Source organism: Eleutherodactylus coqui, chromosome 11 (assembly GCF_035609145.1).
Source record: "Eleutherodactylus coqui strain aEleCoq1 chromosome 11, aEleCoq1.hap1, whole genome shotgun sequence".
Taxonomy (NCBI): Eukaryota; Metazoa; Chordata; class Amphibia; order Anura; family Eleutherodactylidae; genus Eleutherodactylus; species Eleutherodactylus coqui.
The window spans coordinates 127,318,103-127,342,242 of NC_089847.1; positions in this window are offsets into that span (position 1 = coordinate 127,318,103).

A 24,140-nucleotide genomic window follows, 5' to 3' on the forward strand; every position below is an offset into this window, starting at 1 on the left:
ACATACGGGGCAGTATTATAGTAGTTATATTCTTGTACATAGGAGACAGTATTATAGTAGTTATATTCTTGTACATAGGGGACGGTATTATAGTAGTTATATTATTGTACATAGGGGGCAGTATTATAGTAGTTATATTCTTGTACATAGAGGGCAGTATTATAGTAGTTATATTCTTGTACATAGGGGGCAGTATTATAGTAGTTATATTCTTGTACATAGGGGGCAGTATTATAGTAGTTATATTCTTGTACATAGGAGGCATTATTATAGTAGTAATATTCTTATACATAGGGGGCAGTATTATAGTAGTTATATTCTTGTACATAGGAACAGTATTATAGTAGTTATATTCTTGTACATAGGGAGCAGTATTATAGTAGTTATATTCTTGTACATAGGAGGCAGTATTATAGTAGTTATATTCTTGTACATAGGAGGCAGTATTATAGTAGTTATATTCTTGTACAAAGGGGCAGTATTATAGTAGTTATATTCTTGTACATAGGGGGCAGTATTATAGTAGTTATATTCTTGTTCATAGGGGGCAGTATTATAATAGTTATATTCTTGTACATAGGGGGCAGTATTATAGTAGATATATTCTTGTACATAGGAGGCAGTATTATAGTAGTTATATTCTTGTACATAGGGGGCAGTATTATAGTAGTTATATTCTTGTACATAGGGGGCAGTATTATAGTAGTTATATTCTTGTACATACGGGGCAGTATTATAGTAGTTATATTCTTGTACATAGGGGGCAGTATTATAGTAGTTATATTCTTGTACATAGGGGGCAGTATTATAGTAGTTATATTCTTGTACATAGGAGGCATTATTATAGTAGTAATATTCTTCTACATTGGGGGCAGTATTATAGTAGTTATATTCTTGTACATAGGGAGCAGTATTATAGTAGTTATATTCTTGTACATAGGAGGCAGTATTATAGTAGTTATATTCTTGTACATAGGAGGCAGTATTATAGTAGTTATATTCTTGTACATAGGGGCAGTATTATAGTAGTTATAATCTTGTACATAGGGGGCAGTATTATAGTAGTTATATTCTTGTACATAGGAGGCAGTATTATAGTAGTTATATTCTTGTACATAGGGGACAGTATTATAGTAGTTATATTCTTGTACATAGGGGGGCAGTATTATAGTAGTTATATTCTTGTACATAGGAGCAGTATTATAGTAGTTATATTCTTGTATATAGAGGGCAGTATTATAGTAGTTATATTCTTGTACATAGGGGGCAGTATTATAGTAGTTATATTCTTGTACATAGGAGGCAGTATTATAGTAGTTATATTCTTGTACATAGGAGGCAGTATTTTAGTAGTAATATTCTTTTACATAGGGAGCAGTATTATAGTAGTTATATTCTTGTACATAGGGGGCAGTATTATAGTAGTTATATTCTTGTACATAGGAGGCAGTATTATAGTAGTTATATTCTTGTACATAGGAGGCAGTATTATTGTAGTTATATTCTTGTTCATTGGGGGCAGTATTATAGTAGTTATATTCTTGTACATAGGGGGCAGTATTATAGTAGTTATATTCTTGTACATACGGGGCAGTATTATAGTAGTTATATTCTTGTACATAGGAGGCAGTATTATAGTAGTTATATTCTTGTACATAGGGGGCAGTATTATAGTAGTTATATTCTTGTACATAGGGGGCAGCATTATAGTAGTTATATTCTTGTACATAGGGGGCAGTATTATAGTAGTTATATTCTTGTTCATAGGGGGCAGTATTATAGTAGTTATATTCTTGTACATAGGAGGCAGTATTATAGTAGTTATATTCTTGTACATAGGGGCAGTATTATAGTAGTTATATTCTTGTACATAGGGGGCAGTATTATAGTAGTTATATTCTTGTACATAGGGGGCAGTATTATAGTAGTTATATTCTTGTTCATAGGGGGCAGAATTATAGTAGTTATATTCTTGTACATAGGGGGCAGTATTATAGCAGTTATATTCTTGTACATATGTGGCAGTATTATAGTAGTTATATTCTTGTACATAGGGGGCAGTATTATAGTAGTTATATTCTTCTACATAGGGGGGAAGTATTATAGTAGTTATATTCTTGTCCATAGGGGGCAGTATTATAGTAGTTATATTCTTGTACATAGGAGGCAGACTTATAGTAGTAATATTCTTATACATAGGGGGCAGTATTATAGTAGTTATATTCTTGTACATAGGGAGCAGTATTATAGTAGTTATATTCTTGTTCATAGGGGGCAGTATTATAGTAGTTATATTCTTGTTCATAGGGGGCAGTATTATAGCAGTTATATTCTTGTACATATGTGGCAGTATTATAGTAGTTATATTCTTGTTCATAGGGGGCAGTATTATAATAGTTATATTCTTGTACATAGGGGGCAGTATTATAGTAGTTATATTCTTGTACATAGGAGGCAGTATTATAGTAGTTATATTCTTGTACATAGGAGGCAGTATTATAGTAGTAATATTCTTATACATAGGGGGCAGTATTATAGTAGTTATATTCTTGTACATAGGGAGCAGTATTATAGTAGTTATATTCTTGTACATAGGAGGCAGTATTATAGTAGTTATATTCTTGTACATAGGAGGCAGTATTATAGTAGTTATATTCTTGTACATAGGAGGCAGTATTATTGTAGTTATATTCTTGTTCATAGGGGGCAGTATTATAGTAGTTATATTCTTGTACATAGGGGGCAGTATTATAGTAGTTATATTCTTGTACATAGCGGGCAGTATTATAGTAGTTATATTCTTGTACATAGGAGGCAGTATTATAGTAGTTATATTCTTGTACATAGGAGGCAGTATTATTGTAGTTATATTCTTGTACATAGGGGGCAGTATTATAGTAGTTATATTCTTGTACATAGGGGGCAGTATTATAGTAGTTATATTCTTGTACATAGGGGGCAGTATTATAGTAGTTATATTCTTGTACATACGGGGCAGTATTATAGTAGTTATATTCTTGTACATAGGAGGGCAGTATTATAGTAGTTATATTCTTGTACATAGGAGGGCAGTATTATAGTAGTTATCTTCTTGTACATAGGGGACAGTATTATAGTAGTTATATTCTTGTACATAGGAGGCAGTATTATAGTAGTTATATTCTTGTACATAGGAGGCAGAATTATAGTAGTTATATTCTTGTACATAGGGGGCAGCATTATAGTAGTTATATTCTTGTACATACGGGGCAGTATTATAGTAGTTATATTCTTGTGCATAGGAGACAGTATTATAGTAGTTATATTCTTGTACATAGGGGACGGTATTATAGTAGTTATATTATTGTACATAGGGGGCAGTATTATAGTAGTTATATTCTTGTACATAGAGGGCAGTATTATAGTAGTTATATTCTTGTACATAGGGGGCAGTATTATAGTAGTTATATTCTTGTACATAGGGGGCAGTATTATAGTAGTTATATTCTTGTACATAGGAGGCATTATTATAGTAGTAATATTCTTATACATAGGGGGCAGTATTATAGTAGTTATATTCTTGTACATAGGAACAGTATTATAGTAGTTATATTCTTGTACATAGGGAGCAGTATTATAGTAGTTATATTCTTGTACATAGGAGGCAGTATTATAGTAGTTATATTCTTGTACATAGGAGGCAGTATTATAGTAGTTATATTCTTGTACAAAGGGGCAGTATTATAGTAGTTATATTCTTGTACATAGGGGGCAGTATTATAGTAGTTATACTTTTGTTCATAGGGGCAGTATTATAATAGTTATATTCTTGTACATAGGGGGCAGTATTATAGTAGATATATTCTTGTACATAGGAGGCAGTATTATAGTAGTTATATTCTTGTACATAGGGGGCAGTATTATAGTAGTTATATTCTTGTACATAGGGGGCAGTATTATAGTAGTTATATTCTTGTACATACGGGGCAGTATTATAGTAGTTATATTCTTGTACATAGGGGGCAGTATTATAGTAGTTATATTCTTGTACGTAGGGGGCAGTATTATAGTAGTTATATTCTTGTACATAGGAGGCATTATTATAGTAGTAATATTCTTCTACATTGGGGGCAGTATTATAGTAGTTATATTCTTGTACATAGGGAGCAGTATTATAGTAGTTATATTCTTGTACATAGGAGGCAGTATTATAGTAGTTATATTCTTGTACATAGGAGGCAGTATTATAGTAGTTATATTCTTGTACATAGGGGCAGTATTATAGTAGTTATATTCTTGTACATAGGGGGCAGTATTATAGTAGTTATATTCTTGTACATAGGAGGCAGTATTATAGTAGTTATATTCTTGTACATAGGGGACAGTATTATAGTATTTATATTCTTGTACATAGGGGGGCAGTATTATAGTAGTTATATTCTTGTACATAGGAGCAGTATTATAGTAGTTATATTCTTGTATATAGAGGGCAGTATTATAGTAGTTATATTCTTGTACATAGGGGGCAGTATTATAGTAGTTATATTCTTGTACATAGGAGGCAGTATTATAGTAGTTATATTCTTGTACATAGGAGGCAGTATTTTAGTAGTAATATTCTTTTACATAGGGAGCAGTATTATAGTAGTTATATTCTTGTACATAGGGGGCAGTATTATAGTAATTATATTCTTGTACATAGGAGGCAGTATTATAGTAGTTATATTCTTGTACATAGGAGGCAGTATTTTAGTAGTAATATTCTTTTACATAGGGAGCAGTATTATAGTAGTTATATTCTTGTACATAGGGGGCAGTATTATAGTAGTTATATTCTTGTACATAGGAGGCAGTATTATAGTAGTTATATTCTTGTACATAGGAGGCAGTATTATTGTAGTTATATTCTTGTTCATTGGGGGCAGTATTATAGTAGTTATATTCTTGTACATAGGGGGCAGTATTATAGTAGTTATATTCTTGTACATACGGGGCAGTATTATAGTAGTTATATTCTTGTACATAGGAGGCAGTATTATAGTAGTTATATTCTTGTACATAGGGGGCAGTATTATAGTAGTTATATTCTTGTACATAGGGGGCAGCATTATAGTAGTTATATTCTTGTACATAGGGGGCAGTATTATAGTAGTTATATTCTTGTTCATAGGGGGCAGTATTATAGTAGTTATATTCTTGTACATAGGAGGCAGTATTATAGTAGTTATATTCTTGTACATAGGGGCAGTATTATAGTAGTTATATTCTTGTACATAGGGGGCAGTATTATAGTAGTTATATTCTTGTACATAGGGGGCAGTATTATAGTAGTTATATTCTTGTTCATAGGGGGCAGAATTATAGTAGTTATATTCTTGTACATAGGGGGCAGTATTATAGCAGTTATATTCTTGTACATATGTGGCAGTATTATAGTAGTTATATTCTTGTACATAGGGGGCAGTATTATAGTAGTTATATTCTTCTACATAGGGGGGAAGTATTATAGTAGTTATATTCTTGTCCATAGGGGGCAGTATTATAGTAGTTATATTCTTGTACATAGGAGGCAGACTTATAGTAGTAATATTCTTATACATAGGGGGCAGTATTATAGTAGTTATATTCTTGTACATAGGGAGCAGTATTATAGTAGTTATATTCTTGTTCATAGGGGGCAGTATTATAGTAGTTATATTCTTGTTCATAGGGGGCAGTATTATAGCAGTTATATTCTTGTACATATGTGGCAGTATTATAGTAGTTATATTCTTGTTCATAGGGGGCAGTATTATAATAGTTATATTCTTGTACATAGGGGGCAGTATTATAGTAGTTATATTCTTGTACATAGGAGGCAGTATTATAGTAGTTATATTCTTGTACATAGGAGGCAGTATTATAGTAGTAATATTCTTATACATAGGGGGCAGTATTATAGTAGTTATATTCTTGTACATAGGGAGCAGTATTATAGTAGTTATATTCTTGTACATAGGAGGCAGTATTATAGTAGTTATATTCTTGTACATAGGAGGCAGTATTATAGTAGTTATATTCTTGTACATAGGAGGCAGTATTATTGTAGTTATATTCTTGTTCATAGGGGGCAGTATTATAGTAGTTATATTCTTGTACATAGGGGGCAGTATTATAGTAGTTATATTCTTGTACATAGCGGGCAGTATTATAGTAGTTATATTCTTGTACATAGGAGGCAGTATTATAGTAGTTATATTCTTGTACATAGGAGGCAGTATTATTGTAGTTATATTCTTGTACATAGGGGGCAGTATTATAGTAGTTATATTCTTGTACATAGGGGGCAGTATTATAGTAGTTATATTCTTGTACATAGGGGGCAGTATTATAGTAGTTATATTCTTGTACATACGGGGCAGTATTATAGTAGTTATATTCTTGTACATAGGAGGGCAGTATTATAGTAGTTATATTCTTGTACATAGGAGGGCAGTATTATAGTAGTTATCTTCTTGTACATAGGGGACAGTATTATAGTAGTTATATTCTTGTACATAGGAGGCAGTATTATAGTAGTTATATTCTTGTACATAGGAGGCAGAATTATAGTAGTTATATTCTTGTACATAGGGGGCAGCATTATAGTAGTTATATTCTTGTACATACGGGGCAGTATTATAGTAGTTATATTCTTGTGCATAGGAGACAGTATTATAGTAGTTATATTCTTGTACATAGGGGACGGTATTATAGTAGTTATATTATTGTACATAGGGGGCAGTATTATAGTAGTTATATTCTTGTACATAGAGGGCAGTATTATAGTAGTTATATTCTTGTACATAGGGGGCAGTATTATAGTAGTTATATTCTTGTACATAGGGGGCAGTATTATAGTAGTTATATTCTTGTACATAGGAGGCATTATTATAGTAGTAATATTCTTATACATAGGGGGCAGTATTATAGTAGTTATATTCTTGTACATAGGAACAGTATTATAGTAGTTATATTCTTGTACATAGGGAGCAGTATTATAGTAGTTATATTCTTGTACATAGGAGGCAGTATTATAGTAGTTATATTCTTGTACATAGGAGGCAGTATTATAGTAGTTATATTCTTGTACAAAGGGGCAGTATTATAGTAGTTATATTCTTGTACATAGGGGGCAGTATTATAGTAGTTATACTTTTGTTCATAGGGGCAGTATTATAATAGTTATATTCTTGTACATAGGGGGCAGTATTATAGTAGATATATTCTTGTACATAGGAGGCAGTATTATAGTAGTTATATTCTTGTACATAGGGGGCAGTATTATAGTAGTTATATTCTTGTACATAGGGGGCAGTATTATAGTAGTTATATTCTTGTACATACGGGGCAGTATTATAGTAGTTATATTCTTGTACATAGGGGGCAGTATTATAGTAGTTATATTCTTGTACGTAGGGGGCAGTATTATAGTAGTTATATTCTTGTACATAGGTGGCATTATTATAGTAGTAATATTCTTCTACATTGGGGGCAGTATTATAGTAGTTATATTCTTGTACATAGGGAGCAGTATTATAGTAGTTATATTCTTGTACATAGGAGGCAGTATTATAGTAGTTATATTCTTGTACATAGGAGGCAGTATTATAGTAGTTATATTCTTGTACATAGGGGCAGTATTATAGTAGTTATATTCTTGTACATAGGGGGCAGTATTATAGTAGTTATATTCTTGTACATAGGAGGCAGTATTATAGTAGTTATATTCTTGTACATAGGGGACAGTATTATAGTATTTATATTCTTGTACATAGGGGGGCAGTATTATAGTAGTTATATTCTTGTACATAGGAGCAGTATTATAGTAGTTATATTCTTGTATATAGAGGGCAGTATTATAGTAGTTATATTCTTGTACATAGGGGGCAGTATTATAGTAGTTATATTCTTGTACATAGGAGGCAGTATTATAGTAGTTATATTCTTGTACATAGGAGGCAGTATTTTAGTAGTAATATTCTTTTACATAGGGAGCAGTATTATAGTAGTTATATTCTTGTACATAGGGGGCAGTATTATAGTAATTATATTCTTGTACATAGGAGGCAGTATTATAGTAGTTATATTCTTGTACATAGGAGGCAGTATTATTGTAGTTATATTCTTGTTCATAGGGGGCAGTATTATAGTAGTTATATTCTTGTACATAGGGGGCAGTATTATAGTAGTTATATTCTTGTACATAGGAGGCAGTATTATAGTAGTTATATTCTTGTACATAGGAGGCAGTATTATTGTAGTTATATTCTTGTTCATAGGGGGCAGTATTATAGTAGTTATATTCTTGTACATAGGGGGCAGTATTATAGTAGTTATATTCTTGTACATACGGGGCAGTATTATAGTAGTTATATTCTTGTACATAGGAGACAGTATTATAGTAGTTATATTCTTGTACATAGGGGACGGCATTATAGTACTTATATTATTGTACATAGGGGGCAGTATTATAGTAGTTATATTCTTGTACATAAAGGGCAGTATTATAGTAGTTATATTCTTGTACATAGGGGGCAGTATTATAGTAGTTATATTCTTGTACATAGGAGGCATTATTATAGTAGTTATATTCTTGTACATAGAAGACAGTATTATAGTAGTTATATTATTGTACATAGGATCAGTATTATAGTAGTTATATTATTGTACACAGGGGGCAGTATTATAGTAGTTATATTCTTGTACGTAGGAGGCAGTATTATAGTAGTTATATTCTTGTACATAGAGGGCAGTATTATAGTAGTTATATTCTTGTACATAGGGGGCAGTATTATAGTAGTTATATTCTTGTACATAGGGGGCAGTATTATAGTAGTTATATTCTTGTACATAGGAGGCATTATTATAGTAGTAATATTCTTATACATAGGGGGCAGTATTATAGTAGTTATATTCTTGTACATAGGAACAGTATTATAGTAGTTATATTCTTGTACATAGGGAGCAGTATTATAGTAGTTATATTCTTGTACATAGAGGCAGTATTATAGTAGTTATATTCTTGTACATAGGAGGCAGTATTATAGTAGTTATATTCTTGTACATAGGGGCAGTATTATAGTAGTTATATTCTTGTACATAGGGGGCAGTATTATAGTAGTTATATTCTTGTTCATAGGGGGCAGTATTATAGTAGATATATTCTTGTACATAGGAGGCAGTATTATAGTAGTTATATTCTTGTACATAGGGGGCAGTATTATAGTAGTTATATTCTTGTACATAGGGCGCAGTATTATAGTAGTTATATTCTTGTACATACGGGGCAGTATTATAGTAGTTATATTCTTGTACATAGGGGGCAGTATTATAGTAGTTATATTCTTGTACATAGGGGGCAGTATTATAGTAGTTATATTCTTGTACATAGGAGGCATTATTATAGTAGTAATATTCTTCTACATTGGGGGCAGTATTATAGTAGTTATATTCTTGTACATAGGGAGCAGTATTATAGTAGTTATATTCTTGTACATAGGAGGCAGTATTATAGTAGTTATATTCTTGTACATAGGAGGCAGTATTATAGTAGTTATATTCTTGTACATAGGGGCAGTATTATAGTAGTTATATTCTTGTACATAGGGGGCAGTATTATAGTAGTTATATTCTTGTACATAGGGGGCAGTATTATAGTAGTTATATTCTTGTACATAGGAGGCATTATTATAGTAGTAATATTCTTATACATAGGGGGCAGTATTATAGTAGTTATATTCTTGTACATAGGAACAGTATTATAGTAGTTATATTCTTGTACATAGGGAGCAGTATTATAGTAGTTATATTCTTGTACATAGGAGGCAGTATTATAGTAGTTATATTCTTGTACATAGGAGGCAGTATTATAGTAGTTATATTCTTGTACATAGGGGCAGTATTATAGTAGTTATATTCTTGTACATAGGGGGCAGTATTATAGTAGTTATATTCTTGTTCATAGGGGGCAGTATTATAATAGTTATATTCTTGTACATAGGGGGCAGTATTATAGTAGATATATTCTTGTACATAGGAGGCACTATTATAGTAGTTATATTCTTGTACATAGGGGGCAGTATTATAGTAGTTATATTCTTGTACATAGGGGGCAGTATTATAGTAGTTATATTCTTGTACATACGGGGCAGAATTATAGTAGTTATATTCTTGTACATAGGGGGCAGTATTATAGTAGTTATATTCTTGTACATAGGGGGCAGTATTATAGTAGTTATATACTTGTACATAGGAGGCATTATTATAGTAGTAATATTCTTCTACATTGGGGGCAGTATTATAGTAGTTATATTCTTGTACATAGGGAGCAGTATTATAGTAGTTATATTCTTGTACATAGGAGGCAGTATTATAGTAGTTATATTCTTGTACATAGGAGGCAGTATTATAGTAGTTATATTCTTGTACATAGGGGCAGTATTATAGTAGTTATATTCTTGTACATAGGGGGCAGTATTATAGTAGTTATATTCTTGTACATAGGAGGCAGTATTATAGTAGTTATGTTCATGTACATAGGGGACAGTATTATAGTAGTTATATTCTTGTACATAGGGGGGCAGTATTATAGTAGTTATATTCTTGTACATAGGAGCAGTATTATAGTAGTTATATTCTTGTATATAGAGGGCAGTATTATAGTAGTTATATTCTTGTACATAGGGGGCAGTATTATAGTAGTTATATTCTTGTACATAGGAGGCAGTATTATAGTAGTTATATTCTTGTACATAGGAGGCAGTATTTTAGTAGTAATATTCTTTTACATAGGGAGCAGTATTATAGTAGTTATATTCTTGTACATAGGGGGCAGTATTATAGTAGTTATATTCTTGTACATAGGGGGCAGTATTATAGTAGTTATATTCTTGTACATAGGAGGCATTATTATAGTAGTAATATTCTTATACATAGGGGGCAGTATTATAGTAGTTATATTCTTGTACATAGGAACAGTATTATAGTAGTTATATTCTTGTACATAGGGAGCAGTATTATAGTAGTTATATTCTTGTACATAGGGGGCAGTATTATAGTAGTTATATTCTTGTACATAGGAGGCAGTATTATAGTAGTTATATTCTTGTACATAGGAGGCAGTATTATAGTAGTTATATTCTTGTACATAGGGGCAGTATTATAGTAGTTATATTCTTGTACATAGGGGGGAGTATTATAGTAGTTATATTCTTGTTCATAGGGGGCAGTATTATAATAGTTATATTCTTGTACATAGGGGGCAGTATTATAGTAGATATATTCTTGTACATAGGAGGCAGTATTATAGTAGTTATATTCTTGTACATAGGGGGCAGTATTATAGTAGTTATATTCTTGTACATAGGGGGCAGTATTATAGTAGTTATATTCCTGTACATACGGGGCAGTATTATAGTAGTTATATTCTTGTACATAGGGGGCAGTATTATAGTAGTTATATTCTTGTACATAGGGGGCAGTATTATAGTAGTTATATTCTTGTACATAGGAGGCATTATTATAGTAGTAATATTCTTCTACATTGGGGGCAGTATTATAGTAGTTATATTCTTGTACATAGGGAGCAGTATTATAGTAGTTATATTCTTGTACATAGGAGGCAGTATTATAGTAGTTATATTCTTGTACATAGGGAGCAGTATTATAGTAGTTATATTCTTGTACATAGGGGCAGTATTATAGTAGTTATATTCTTGTACATAGGGGGCAGTATTATAGTAGTTATATTCTTGTACATAGGAGGCAGTATTATAGTAGTTATATTCATGTACATAGGGGACAGTATTATAGTAGTTATATTCTTGTACATAGGGGGGCAGTATTATAGTAGTTATATTCTTGTACATAGGAGCAGTATTATAGTAGTTATATTCTTGTATATAGAGGGCAGTATTATAGTAGTTATATTCTTGTACATAGGGGGCAGTATTATAGTAGTTATATTCTTGTACATAGGAGGCAGTATTTTAGTAGTAATATTCTTTTACATAGGGAGCAGTATTATAGTAGTTATATTCTTGTACATAGGGGGCAGTATTATAGTAGTTATATTCTTGTACATAGGAGGCAGTATTATAGTAGTTATATTCTTGTACATAGGAGGCAGTATTATTGTAGTTATATTCTTGTTCATAGGGGGCAGTATTATAGTAGTTATATTCTTGTACATAGGGGGCAGTATTATAGTAGTTATATTCTTGTACATACGGGGCAGTATTATAGTAGTTATATTCTTGTACATAGGAGACAGTATTATAGTAGTTATATTCTTGTGCATAGGGGACGGCATTATAGTACTTATATTATTGTACATAGGGGGCAGTATTATAGTAGTTATATTCTTGTACATAGAGGGCAGTATTATAGTAGTTATATTCTTGTACATAGGGGGCAGTATTATAGTAGTTATATTCTTGTACATAGGAGGCATTATTATAGTAGTTATATTCTTGTACATAGAAGACAGTATTATAGTAGTTATATTCTTGTACATAGGATCAGTATTATAGTAGTTATATTATTGTACACAGGGGGCAGTATTATAGTAGTTATATTCTTGTACGTAGGAGGCAGTATTATAGTAGTTATATTCTTGTACATAAGGGGCAGTATTATAGTAGTTATATTCTTGTACATAGAGGGCAGTATTATAGTAGTTATATTCTTGTACATAGGGGGCAGTATTATAGTAGTTATATTCTTGTACATAGGGGGCAGTATTATAGTAGTTATATTCTTGTACATAGGAGGCATTATTATAGTAGTAATATTCTTATACATAGGGGGCAGTATTATAGTAGTTATATTCTTGTACATAGGAACAGTATTATAGTAGTTATATTCTTGTACATAGGGAGCAGTATTATAGTAGTTATATTCTTGTACATAGGAGGCAGTATTATAGTAGTTATATTCTTGTACATAGGAGGCAGTATTATAGTAGTTATATTCTTGTACATAGGGGCAGTATTATAGTAGTTATATTCTTGTACATAGGGGGCAGTATTATAGTAGTTATATTCTTGTTCATAGGGGGCAGTATTATAATAGTTATATTCTTGTACATAGGGGGCAGTATTATAGTAGATATATTCTTGTACATAGGAGGCAGTATTATAGTAGTTATATTCTTGTACATAGGGGGCAGTATTATAGTAGTTATATTCTTGTACATAGGGGGCAGTATTATAGTAGTTATATTCTTGTACATACGGGGCAGTATTATAGTAGTTATATTCTTGTACATAGGGGGCAGTATTATAGTAGTTATATTCTTGTACATAGGGGGCAGTATTATAGTAGTTATATTCTTGTACATAGGAGGCATTATTATAGTAGTAATATTCTTCTACATTGGGGGCAGTATTATAGTAGTTATATTCTTGTACATAGGGAGCAGTATTATAGTAGTTATATTCTTGTACATAGGAGGCAGTATTATAGTAGTTATATTCTTGTACATAGGAGGCAGTATTATAGTAGTTATATTCTTGTACATAGGGGCAGTATTATAGTAGTTATATTCTTGTACATAGGGGGCAGTATTATAGTAGTTATATTCTTGTACATAGGAGGCAGTATTATAGTAGTTATATTCTTGTATATAGGGGACAGTATTATAGTAGTTATATTCTTGTACATAGGGGGGCAGTATTATAGTAGTTATATTCTTGTACATAGGAGCAGTATTATAGTAGTTATATTCTTGTATATAGAGGGCAGTATTATAGTAGTTATATTCTTGTACATAGGGGGCAGTATTATAGTAGTTATATTCTTGTACATAGGAGGCAGTATTATAGTAGTTATATTCTTGTACATAGGAGGCAGTATTTTAGTAGTAATATTCTTTTACATAGGGAGCAGTATTATAGTAGTTATATTCTTGTACATAGGGGGCAGTATTATAGTAGTTATATTCTTGTACATAGGAGGCAGTATTATAGTAGTTATATTCTTGTACATAGGAGGCAGTATTATTGTAGTTATATTCTTGTTCATAGGGGGCAGTATTATAGTAGTTATATTCTTGTACATAGGGGGCAGTATTATAGTAGTTATATTCTTGTACATACGGGGCAGTATTATAGTAGTTATATTCTTGTACATAGGAGACAGTATTATAGTAGTTATATTCTTGTACATAGGGGACGGCATTATAGTACTTATATTATTGTACATAGGGGGCAGTATTATAGTAGTTATATTCTTGTACATAGAGGGCAGTATTATAGTAGTTATATTCTTGTACATAGGGGGCAGTATTATAGTAGTTATATTCTTGTACATAGGAGGTATTATTATAGTAGTTATATTCTTGTACATAGAAGACAGTATTATAGTAGTTATATTCTTGTACATAGGATCAGTATTATAGTAGTTATATTATTGTACACAGGGGGCAGTATTATAGTAGTTATATTCTTGTACGTAGGAGGCAGTATTATAGTAGTTATATTCTTGTACATAAGGGGCAGTATTATAGTAGTTATATTCTTGTACATAGGGGATGGTATTATAGTACGTATATTCTTGTACAAAGGGGACGGTATTATAGTAGTTATATTCTTGCACATGGGAACAGTATTATAGTAGCTATATTCTTGTATATAGGGGCAGTATTATAGTAGTTATATTCTTGTACATAGGGGTCAGTATTATAGTAGTTATATTCTTGTACATAGGGGGCAGTATTATAGTAGTTATATTCTTATATATAGAGGGCAGTATTATAGTAGTTATATTCTTGTACATAGGGGGCAGTATTATAGTAGTTATATTCTTGTACATAGGGGGCAGTATTATAGTAGTTATATTCTTGTACATAGGAGGGCAGTATTATAGTAGTTATATTCTTGTACATAGGAGGGCAGTATTATAGTAGTTATCTTCTTGTACATAGGGGACAGTATTATAGTAGTTATATTCTTGTACATAGGAGGCAGTATTATAGTAGTTATATTCTTGTACATAGGGGGCAGTATTATAGTAGTTATATTCTTGTACATAGGAGACAGTATTATAGTAGTTATATTCTTGTACATAGGGGGAAGTATTATAGTAGTTATATTCTTGTACATAGAGGGCAGTATTATAGTAGTTATATTCTTGTACATAGGGGGCAGTATTATAGTAGTTATATTCTTGTACATAGGGGGCAGTATTATAGTAGTTATATTCTTGTACATAGGAGACAGTATTATAGTAGTTATATTCTTGTACATAGGGGATGGTATTATAGTCGTTATATTCTTGTACATAGGGGGCAGTATTATAGTAGTTATATTCTTGTACATAGGAGACAGTATTATAGTAGTTATATTCTTGTACACAGGGGACGGTATTAGAGTACTTATATTATTGTACATAGGGGGCAGTATTATAGTAGTTATATTCTTGTACATAGAGGGCAGTATTATAGTAGTTATATTCTTGTACATAGGGGGCAGTATTATAGTAGTTATATTCTTGTACATAGGGGGCAGTATTATAGTAGTTATATTCTTGTACATAGGAGACAGTATTATAGTAGTTATATTCTTGTACATAGGGGATGGTATTATAGTACTTATATTATTGTACATAGGGGGCAGTATTATAGTAGTTATATTCTTGTACATAGGAGGCAGTATTATAGTAGTTATATTCTTGTACATAGGGGCAGTATTATAGTAGTTATATTCTTGTACATAGGGGGAAGTATTATAGTAGTTATATTCTTGTACATAGGGGGCAGTATTATAGTAGTTATATTCTTGTATAAAGAGGGCAGTATTATAGTAGTTATATTCTTGTACATAGGGGGCAGTATTATAGTAGTTATATTCTTGTACATAGGGGGCAGTATTATAGTAGTTATATTCTTGTATATAGGAGGCAGTATGATAGTAGTTATATTCTTGTACATAGGGGAGCAGTATTATAGTAGTTATATTCTTGTACATAGGGGACAGTATTATAGTAGGTATATTCTTGTACATAGGGGGCAGTATTATAGTAGTTATATACTTGTACATAGGGGGCAGTATTATAATAGTTATATTCTTGTACATAGGGGGCAGTATTATAGTAGTTATATTCTTGTACATAGGAGGGCAGTATTATAGTAGTTATATTGTTGTACATAGGAGGGCAGTATTATAGTAGTTATATTCTTGTACATAGAGGGCAGTATTATAGTAGGTATATTTTTGTACATAGGGGGGCAGTATTATAGTAGTTATTTTCTTGTACACGGGCAGTATTATAGTAGTTATATTCTTGTACATAGGGGACAGTATTATAGTAGTAATATTCTTGTACATAAGGGGAAGTATTATAGTAGTTATATTCTTGTACATAGGAGGGCAGTATTATAGTAGTTATATTCTTGTACATTGGGGACAGTATTATAGTAGTTATATTCTTGTACATAAGGGGAAGTATTATAGTCGTTATATTCTTGTACATAGGGGGCAGTATTATAGTAGTTATATTCTTGTACATAGGAGGGCAGTATTATAGTAGTTATATTCTTGTACATAGGGCAGTATTATAATAGTTATATTCTTGTACATAGGGGCAGTATTATAGTAGTTATATCCTTGTACATAGGGGGCAGTATTATAGTAGTTATATTCTTGTACATAGGGGCAGTATTATAGTAGTTATATCCTTGTACATAGGGGGCAGTATTATAGTAGTTATATTCTTGTACATAGGGGGCAGTATTATAGTAGATATATTCTTGTACATAGGAGGGCAGTATTATAGTAGTTATATTCTTGTACATAGGGCAGTACTATAGTAGTTATATTCTTGTACATAGGGGCAGTATTATAGTAGTTATATCCTTGTACATAGGGGGCAGTATTATAGTAGTTATATTCTTGTACATAGGGGGCAGTATTATAGTAGTTATATTCTTGTACATAGGGGGCAGTATTATAGTAGTTATATTCTTGTACATAGGAGACAGTATTATAGTAGTTATATTCTTGTACATAGGGGATGGTATTATAGTACTTATATTATTGTACATAGGGGGCAGTATTATAGTAGTTATATTCTTGTACATAGGAGGCAGTATTATAGTAGTTATATTCTTGTACATAAGGGGCAGTATTATAGTAGTTATATTCTTGTACATAGGGGATGGTATTATAGTACTTATATTCTTGTACATAGGGGACGGTATTATAGTAGTTATATTCTTGTACATAGGGGGCAGTATTATAGTAGTTATATTCTTGTACATAGGGGGCAGTATTATAGTAGTTATATTCTTGTACATATGGGGCAGTATTATAGTAGTTATATTCTTGTACATAGGAGACAGTATTATAGTAGTTATATTCTTGTACATAGGGGACGGCATTATAGTACTTATATTATTGTACATAGGGGGCAGTATTATAGTAGTTATATTCTTGTACATAGAGGGCAGTATTATAGTAGTTATATTCTTGTACATAGGGGGCAGTATTATAGTAGTTATATTCTTGTACATAGGAGGCATTATTATAGTAGTTATATTCTTGTACATAGAAGACAGTATTATAGTAGTTATATTCTTGTACATAGGATCAGTATTATAGTAGTTATATTATTGTACACAGGGGGCAGTATTATAGTAGTTATATTCTTGTACGTAGGAGGCAGTATTATAGTAGTTATATTCTTGTACATAAGGGGCAGTATTATAGTAGTTATATTCTTGTACATAGGGGATGGTATTATAGTACGTATATTCTTGTACATAGGGGACGGTATTATAGTAGTTATATTCTTGCACATGGGAACAGTATTATAGTAGCTATATTCTTGTATATAGGGGCAGTATTATAGTAGTTATATTCTTGTACATTGGAGCAGTATTATAGTAGTTATATTCTTGTACATAGGGGTCAGTATTATAGTAGTTATATTCTTGTACATAGGGGGCAGTATTATAGTAGTTATATTCTTATATATAGAGGGCAGTATTATAGTAGTTATATTCTTGTACATAGGGGGCAGTATTATAGTAGTTATATTCTTGTACATAGGGGGCAGTATTATAGTAGTTATATTCTTGTACATAGGAGGGCAGTATTATAGTAGTTATATTCTTGTACATAGGAGGGCAGTATTATAGTAGTTATCTTCTTGTACATAGGGGACAGTATTATAGTAGTTATATTCTTGTACATAGGAGGCAGTATTATAGTAGTTATATTCTTGTACATAGGGGGCAGTATTATAGTAGTTATATTCTTGTACATAGGAGACAGTATTATAGTAGTTATATTCTTGTACATAGGGGACGGTATTATAGTACTTATATTATTGTACATAGGGGGCAGTATTATAGTAGTTATATTCTTGTACATAGAGGGCAGTATTATAGTAGTTATATTCTTGTACATAGGGGGCAGTATTATAGTAGTTATATTCTTGTACATAGGGGGCAGTATTATAGTAGTTATATTCTTGTACATAGGAGACAGTATTATAGTAGTTATATTCTTGTACATAGGGGATGGTATTATAGTACTTATATTACTGTACATAGGGGGCAGTATTATAGTAGTTATATTCTTGTACATAGGAGGCAGTATTATAGTAGTTATATTCTTGTACATAGGGGCAGTATTATAGTAGTTATATTCTTGTACATAGGGGGCAGTATTATAGTAGTTATATTCTTGTACATAGGGGGCAGTATTATAGTAGTTATATTCTTGTATATAGAGGGCAGTATTATAGTAGTTATATTCTTGTACATAGGGGGCAGTATTATAGTAGTTATATTCTTGTACATAGGGGGCAGTATTATAGTAGTTATATTCTTGTATATAGGAGGCAGTATGATAGTAGTTATATTCTTGTACATAGGGGAGCAGTATTATAGTAGTTATATTCTTGTACATAGGGGACAGTATTATAGTAGGTATATTCTTGTACATAGGGGGCAGTATTATAGTAGTTATATACTTGTACATAGGGGGCAGTATTATAATAGTTATATTCTTGTACATAGGGGGCAGTATTATAGTAGTTATATTCTTGTACATAGGAGGGCAGTATTATAGTAGTTATATTGTTGTACATAGGAGGGCAGTATTATAGTAGTTATATTCTTGTACATAGAGGGCAGTATTATAGTAGGTATATTTTTGTACATAGGGGGGCAGTATTATAGTAGTTATTTTTTTGTACATAGGGGACAGTATTATAGTAGGTATATTTTAGTACATAGGGGGGCAGTATTATAGTAGTTATATTCTTGTACATAGAGGGCAGTATTATAGTAGGTATATTTTTGTACATAGGGGGGCAGTATTATAGTAGTTATTTTCTTGTATATAGGAGCAGTATTATAGTAGTTATATTCTTGTACATAGGGGACAGTATTATAGTAGTTATATTCTTGTACATAAGGGGAAGTATTATAGTAGTTATATTCTTGTACATAGGAGGGCAGTATTATAGTAGTTATATTCTTGTACATTGGGGACAGTATTATAGTAGTTATATTCTTGTACATAAGGGGAAGTATTATAGTCGTTATATTCTTGTACATAGGGGGCAGTATTATAGTAGTTATATTCTTGTACATAGGAGGGCAGTATTATAGTAGTTATATTCTTGTACATAGGGCAGTATTATAGTAGTTATATTCTTGTACATAGGGGCAGTATTATAGTCGTTATATTCTTGTACATAGGGGGCAGTATTATAGTAGTTATATTCTTGTACATAGGAGACAGTATTATAGTAGTTATATTCTTGTACATAGGGGACGGTATTATAGTACTTATATTATTGTACATAGGGGGCAGTATTATAGTAGTTATATTCTTGTACATAGAGGGCAGTATTATAGTAGTTATATTCTTGTACATAGGGGGCAGTATTATAGTAGTTATATTCTTGTACATAGGGGGCAGTATTATAGTAGTTATATTCTTGTACATAGGAGACAGTATTATAGTAGTTATATTCTTGTACATAGGGGATGGTATTATAGTACTTATATTATTGTACATAGGGGGCAGTATTATAGTAGTTATATTCTTGTACATAGGAGGCAGTATTATAGTAGTTATATTCTTGTACATAGGGGCAGTATTATAGTAGTTATATTCTTGTACATAGGGGGAAGTATTATAGTAGTTATATTCTTGTACATAGGGGGCAGTATTATAGTAGTTATATTCTTGTATATAGAGGGCAGTATTATAGTAGTTATATTCTTGTACATAGGGGGCAGTATTATAGTAGTTATATTCTTGTACATAGGGGGCAGTATTATAGTAGTTATATTCTTGTATATAGGAGGCAGTATGATAGTAGTTATATTCTTGTACATAGGGGAGCAGTATTATAGTAGTTATATTCTTGTACATAGGGGACAGTATTATAGTAGGTATATTCTTGTACATAGGGGGCAGTATTATAGTAGTTATATACTTGTACATAGGGGGCAGTATTATAATAGTTATATTCTTGTACATAGGGGGCAGTATTATAGTAGTTATATTCTTGTACATAGGAGGGCAGTATTATAGTAGTTATATGGTTGTACATAGGAGGGCAGTATTATAGTAGTTATATTCTTGTACATAGAGGGCAGTATTATAGTAGGTATATTTTTGTACATAGGGGGGCAGTATTATAGTAGTTATTTTCTTGTACACGGGCAGTATTATAGTAGTTATATTCTTGTACATAGGGGACAGTATTATAGTAGTTATATTCTTGTACATAAGGGGAAGTATTATAGTAGTTATATTCTTGTACATAGCTGGGCAGTATTATAGTAGTTATATTCTTGTACATTGGGGACAGTATTATAGTAGTTATATTCTTGTACATAAGGGGAAGTATTATAGTCGTTATATTCTTGTACATAGGGGGCAGTATTATAGTAGTTATATTCTTGTACATAGGGCAGTATTATAGTAGTTATATTCTTGTACATAGGGGCAGTATTATAGTAGTTATATCCTTGTACATAGGGGGCAGTATTATAGTAGTTATATTCTTCTACATAGGGGCAGTATTATAGTAGTTATATCCTTGTACATAGGGGGCAGTATTATAGTAGTTATATTCTTGTACATAGGGGGCAGTATTATAGTAGTTATATTCTTGTACATAGGGGGCAGTATTATAGTAGTTATATTCTTGTACATAGGGGGCAGTATTATAGTAGTTATATTCTTGTACATAGGAGACAGTATTATAGTAGTTATATTCTTGTACATAGGGGATGGTATTATAGTACTTATATTATTGTACATAGGGGGCAGTATTATAGTAGTTATATTCTTGTACATAGGAGGCAGTATTATAGTAGTTATATTCTTGTACATAAGGGGCAGTATTATAGTAGTTATATTCTTGTACATAGGGGATGGTATTATAGTACTTATATTCTTGTACATAGGGGACGGTATTATAGTAGTTATATTCTTGCACATGGGAACAGTATTATAGTAGTTATATTCTTGTATATAGGGGGCAGTATTATAGTAGTTATATTCTTGTACATTGGAGCAGTATTATAGTAGTTATATTCTTGTACATAGGGGACAGTATTATAGTAGTTATATTCTTTTACATAGGGGGCAGTATTATAGTAGTTATATTCTTGTATATAGAGGGCAGTATTATAGTAGTTATATTCTTGTTCATAGGGGGCAGTATTATAGTAGTTATATTCTTGTACATAGGGGGCAGTATTATAGTAGTTATATTCTTGTACATAGGGGGCAGTATTATAGTAGTTATATTCTTGTATATAGGAGCAGTATTATAGTAGTTATATTCTAGTACATAAAGGGCAGTATTATAGTAGTTATATCCTTGTACATAGGAGGCAGTATTATAGTAGTTATAGTCGCTGGATTCCTTTACTCGAGTATACGATTAATCAGGCCTAGTATTAAAACCCTATAATTTTGCTACACTCATTTCTGTTGACTTCCATATTAACCTTTTTACCAGAATAGTTTTTTCTGTCTCCAATTTGCACAGTGCCTCGATCCCGGAGATAATTCTATGGAGACGTGGGCTCTGATGAGCCTCAGATAAGCATTTTAGACTGTTCCTCATAATGTTGTGCCAGGTGTCTCATTACCCAGAATTGTTCCTAAATAAATCTCCACTCTAACGGTGTTACAATATCTATTTAATGCAGCCGACACGGAGAAGGTATATCGGTCTATAACCGCGCTCATTAATTCTATGGCTTTTCTATAGCATTTGGACAGGATTTCTGTGGGCTGAAAATATTATCCAAGAAGGAAGAGGAAAAATAATGTTTGTGATCAGATTCTGGGCAAAGATTTGCCATCCTGTCATTTAAGTGCATCAATATGTAATCGTGTTTAGCGCGATATTGCCATTTGACACATTCTAAATGGCAAAATGTCAGCCGCTTGCCAAAAAATGTATGTGCTTATTTTAGCAGAGAAAGCTAATGTTGCAATTTACATAATAGCTTCTGTTCCGGCTAAGTAAATATATAAAGCGATTCCAGGTACAGTATTCGCCATCCAAGGGATGAAGATTCTATACAGACTTGAGATGGGGCCAAGCGTTTTACATTGAACTTATTTTTAACTACTACAACCGTATTTTCCTTGACTGCTCAGCGATGTGGAATTTTACTCCATTTTTCAAGATGCCCAACAAAATGGCCGACAAGATGGCTGCTGGTCATGCTTCCATCCGAGATCTGAGACTTCACAGTTGTTCCAAGTTCAGTTGCCGTTTTGCTCTTTCGGGCTGCATCGTTAACATTAATGATGTCTAAGGCATGCCTGCAGTCCCAAGTAAAACGAGAAAAAACACACCCAACTAATGCACAAAGGGCAAGATGTGTTGGCGACGATTCACTTCTTAAAGGGGTTGTCCAGTAACAAATTAACTTTTTAAAGTTAGCACCAAATGGGTTAAACTTACCGGGGATCCAGCGCTGCAGCACCACAATTTTCCCGGTCTCTGTCGACAGCGGAAATCAGCTGTTCGTTGCCTGCCAATCGGAAGCCGCATTGTCCATATTTGCCAGTACTGGCATTATGGCGCCCGGGATATGAGCGCTGATGCCAAGAGAACAAATGTTGATACTGTGCCCTCTAATTGGCAGGCAGCGGTCACCTGACTTCCATTGTCAATAGAGACAAGAAGAATCGTGGGCTGCAGCGGGGGATCGCGGTGCTGAGGGGGGTAAGCAGGATTTATTTTGTTTTAACTAATTTGGCTTGAATTTTGAAAAGGTAATTGTAAATGGACAACCCCTTAAAGTCATGTGATATGCACCAGCCAATGGCAGCCCCTTCCAGGTCCCAGCTCGATTTCCTGCCCTCTACTCCACTGCAAATTTTGTTGATTTGTATCCAAATCCATGTTACATGGAGATTTTGGCACAGGTTTTGGTTCAAATTTTGATTCGGATTTGCACCAAAATTGACAGCAGAGTGGGAGCAGGGAGGAAAGCAGGAGGAGGGCTGCACTGCCAATGGCAGCCCTTCCCCAAGTCCCACCTCGATTCCCTGTTTCCTACTGATCGTGCATTCATATCCACTGCAATATCTGTGCGTTACATGCAGATTTTGGCGCAGACTTGGAAGATGCGGAATTTTACATGGATTCACACTAAACTCCAAAACAGAGTGTAGAGCAGGGACTTCAGCCGAGACTTGGGAGAGGGCTGCCACTGGCTACCCCTGACATTGCTGCATTTGTGACGACTACAAGTGCCATGTTTGTCACCAAAAAATACCACCCAATGTAAAAGGTGAAGTGTTCAGTGGCGTGGCAAGAGGCATGGCTTAATGCAACGTATAATTTTACCTCTGTTCCTGGCCCCACTGATAATAGTGTGCTCTCTCTCAGTGTTCTCAATAGTAATAGTGCTCCCATTAGTGGCCCCAAAAGTAAGTGTAATAGTCTGCTCTCCTCATCGCTGAATAACAGCCATGGCAGCAAGAAGCTTACTCACTGAAGTAGGTCTGGTCCGGCTGCCCTCACTGCTGTATGTAGAGACCCTGCTTCTTTCCTCAGTGTCTGTTTTCCGGTACATATAATATGCAGCGCAGATGCCGGAAGAGGAAGTAGGGTCTCTGTGTACTGCAGCCATGGCGACTGTA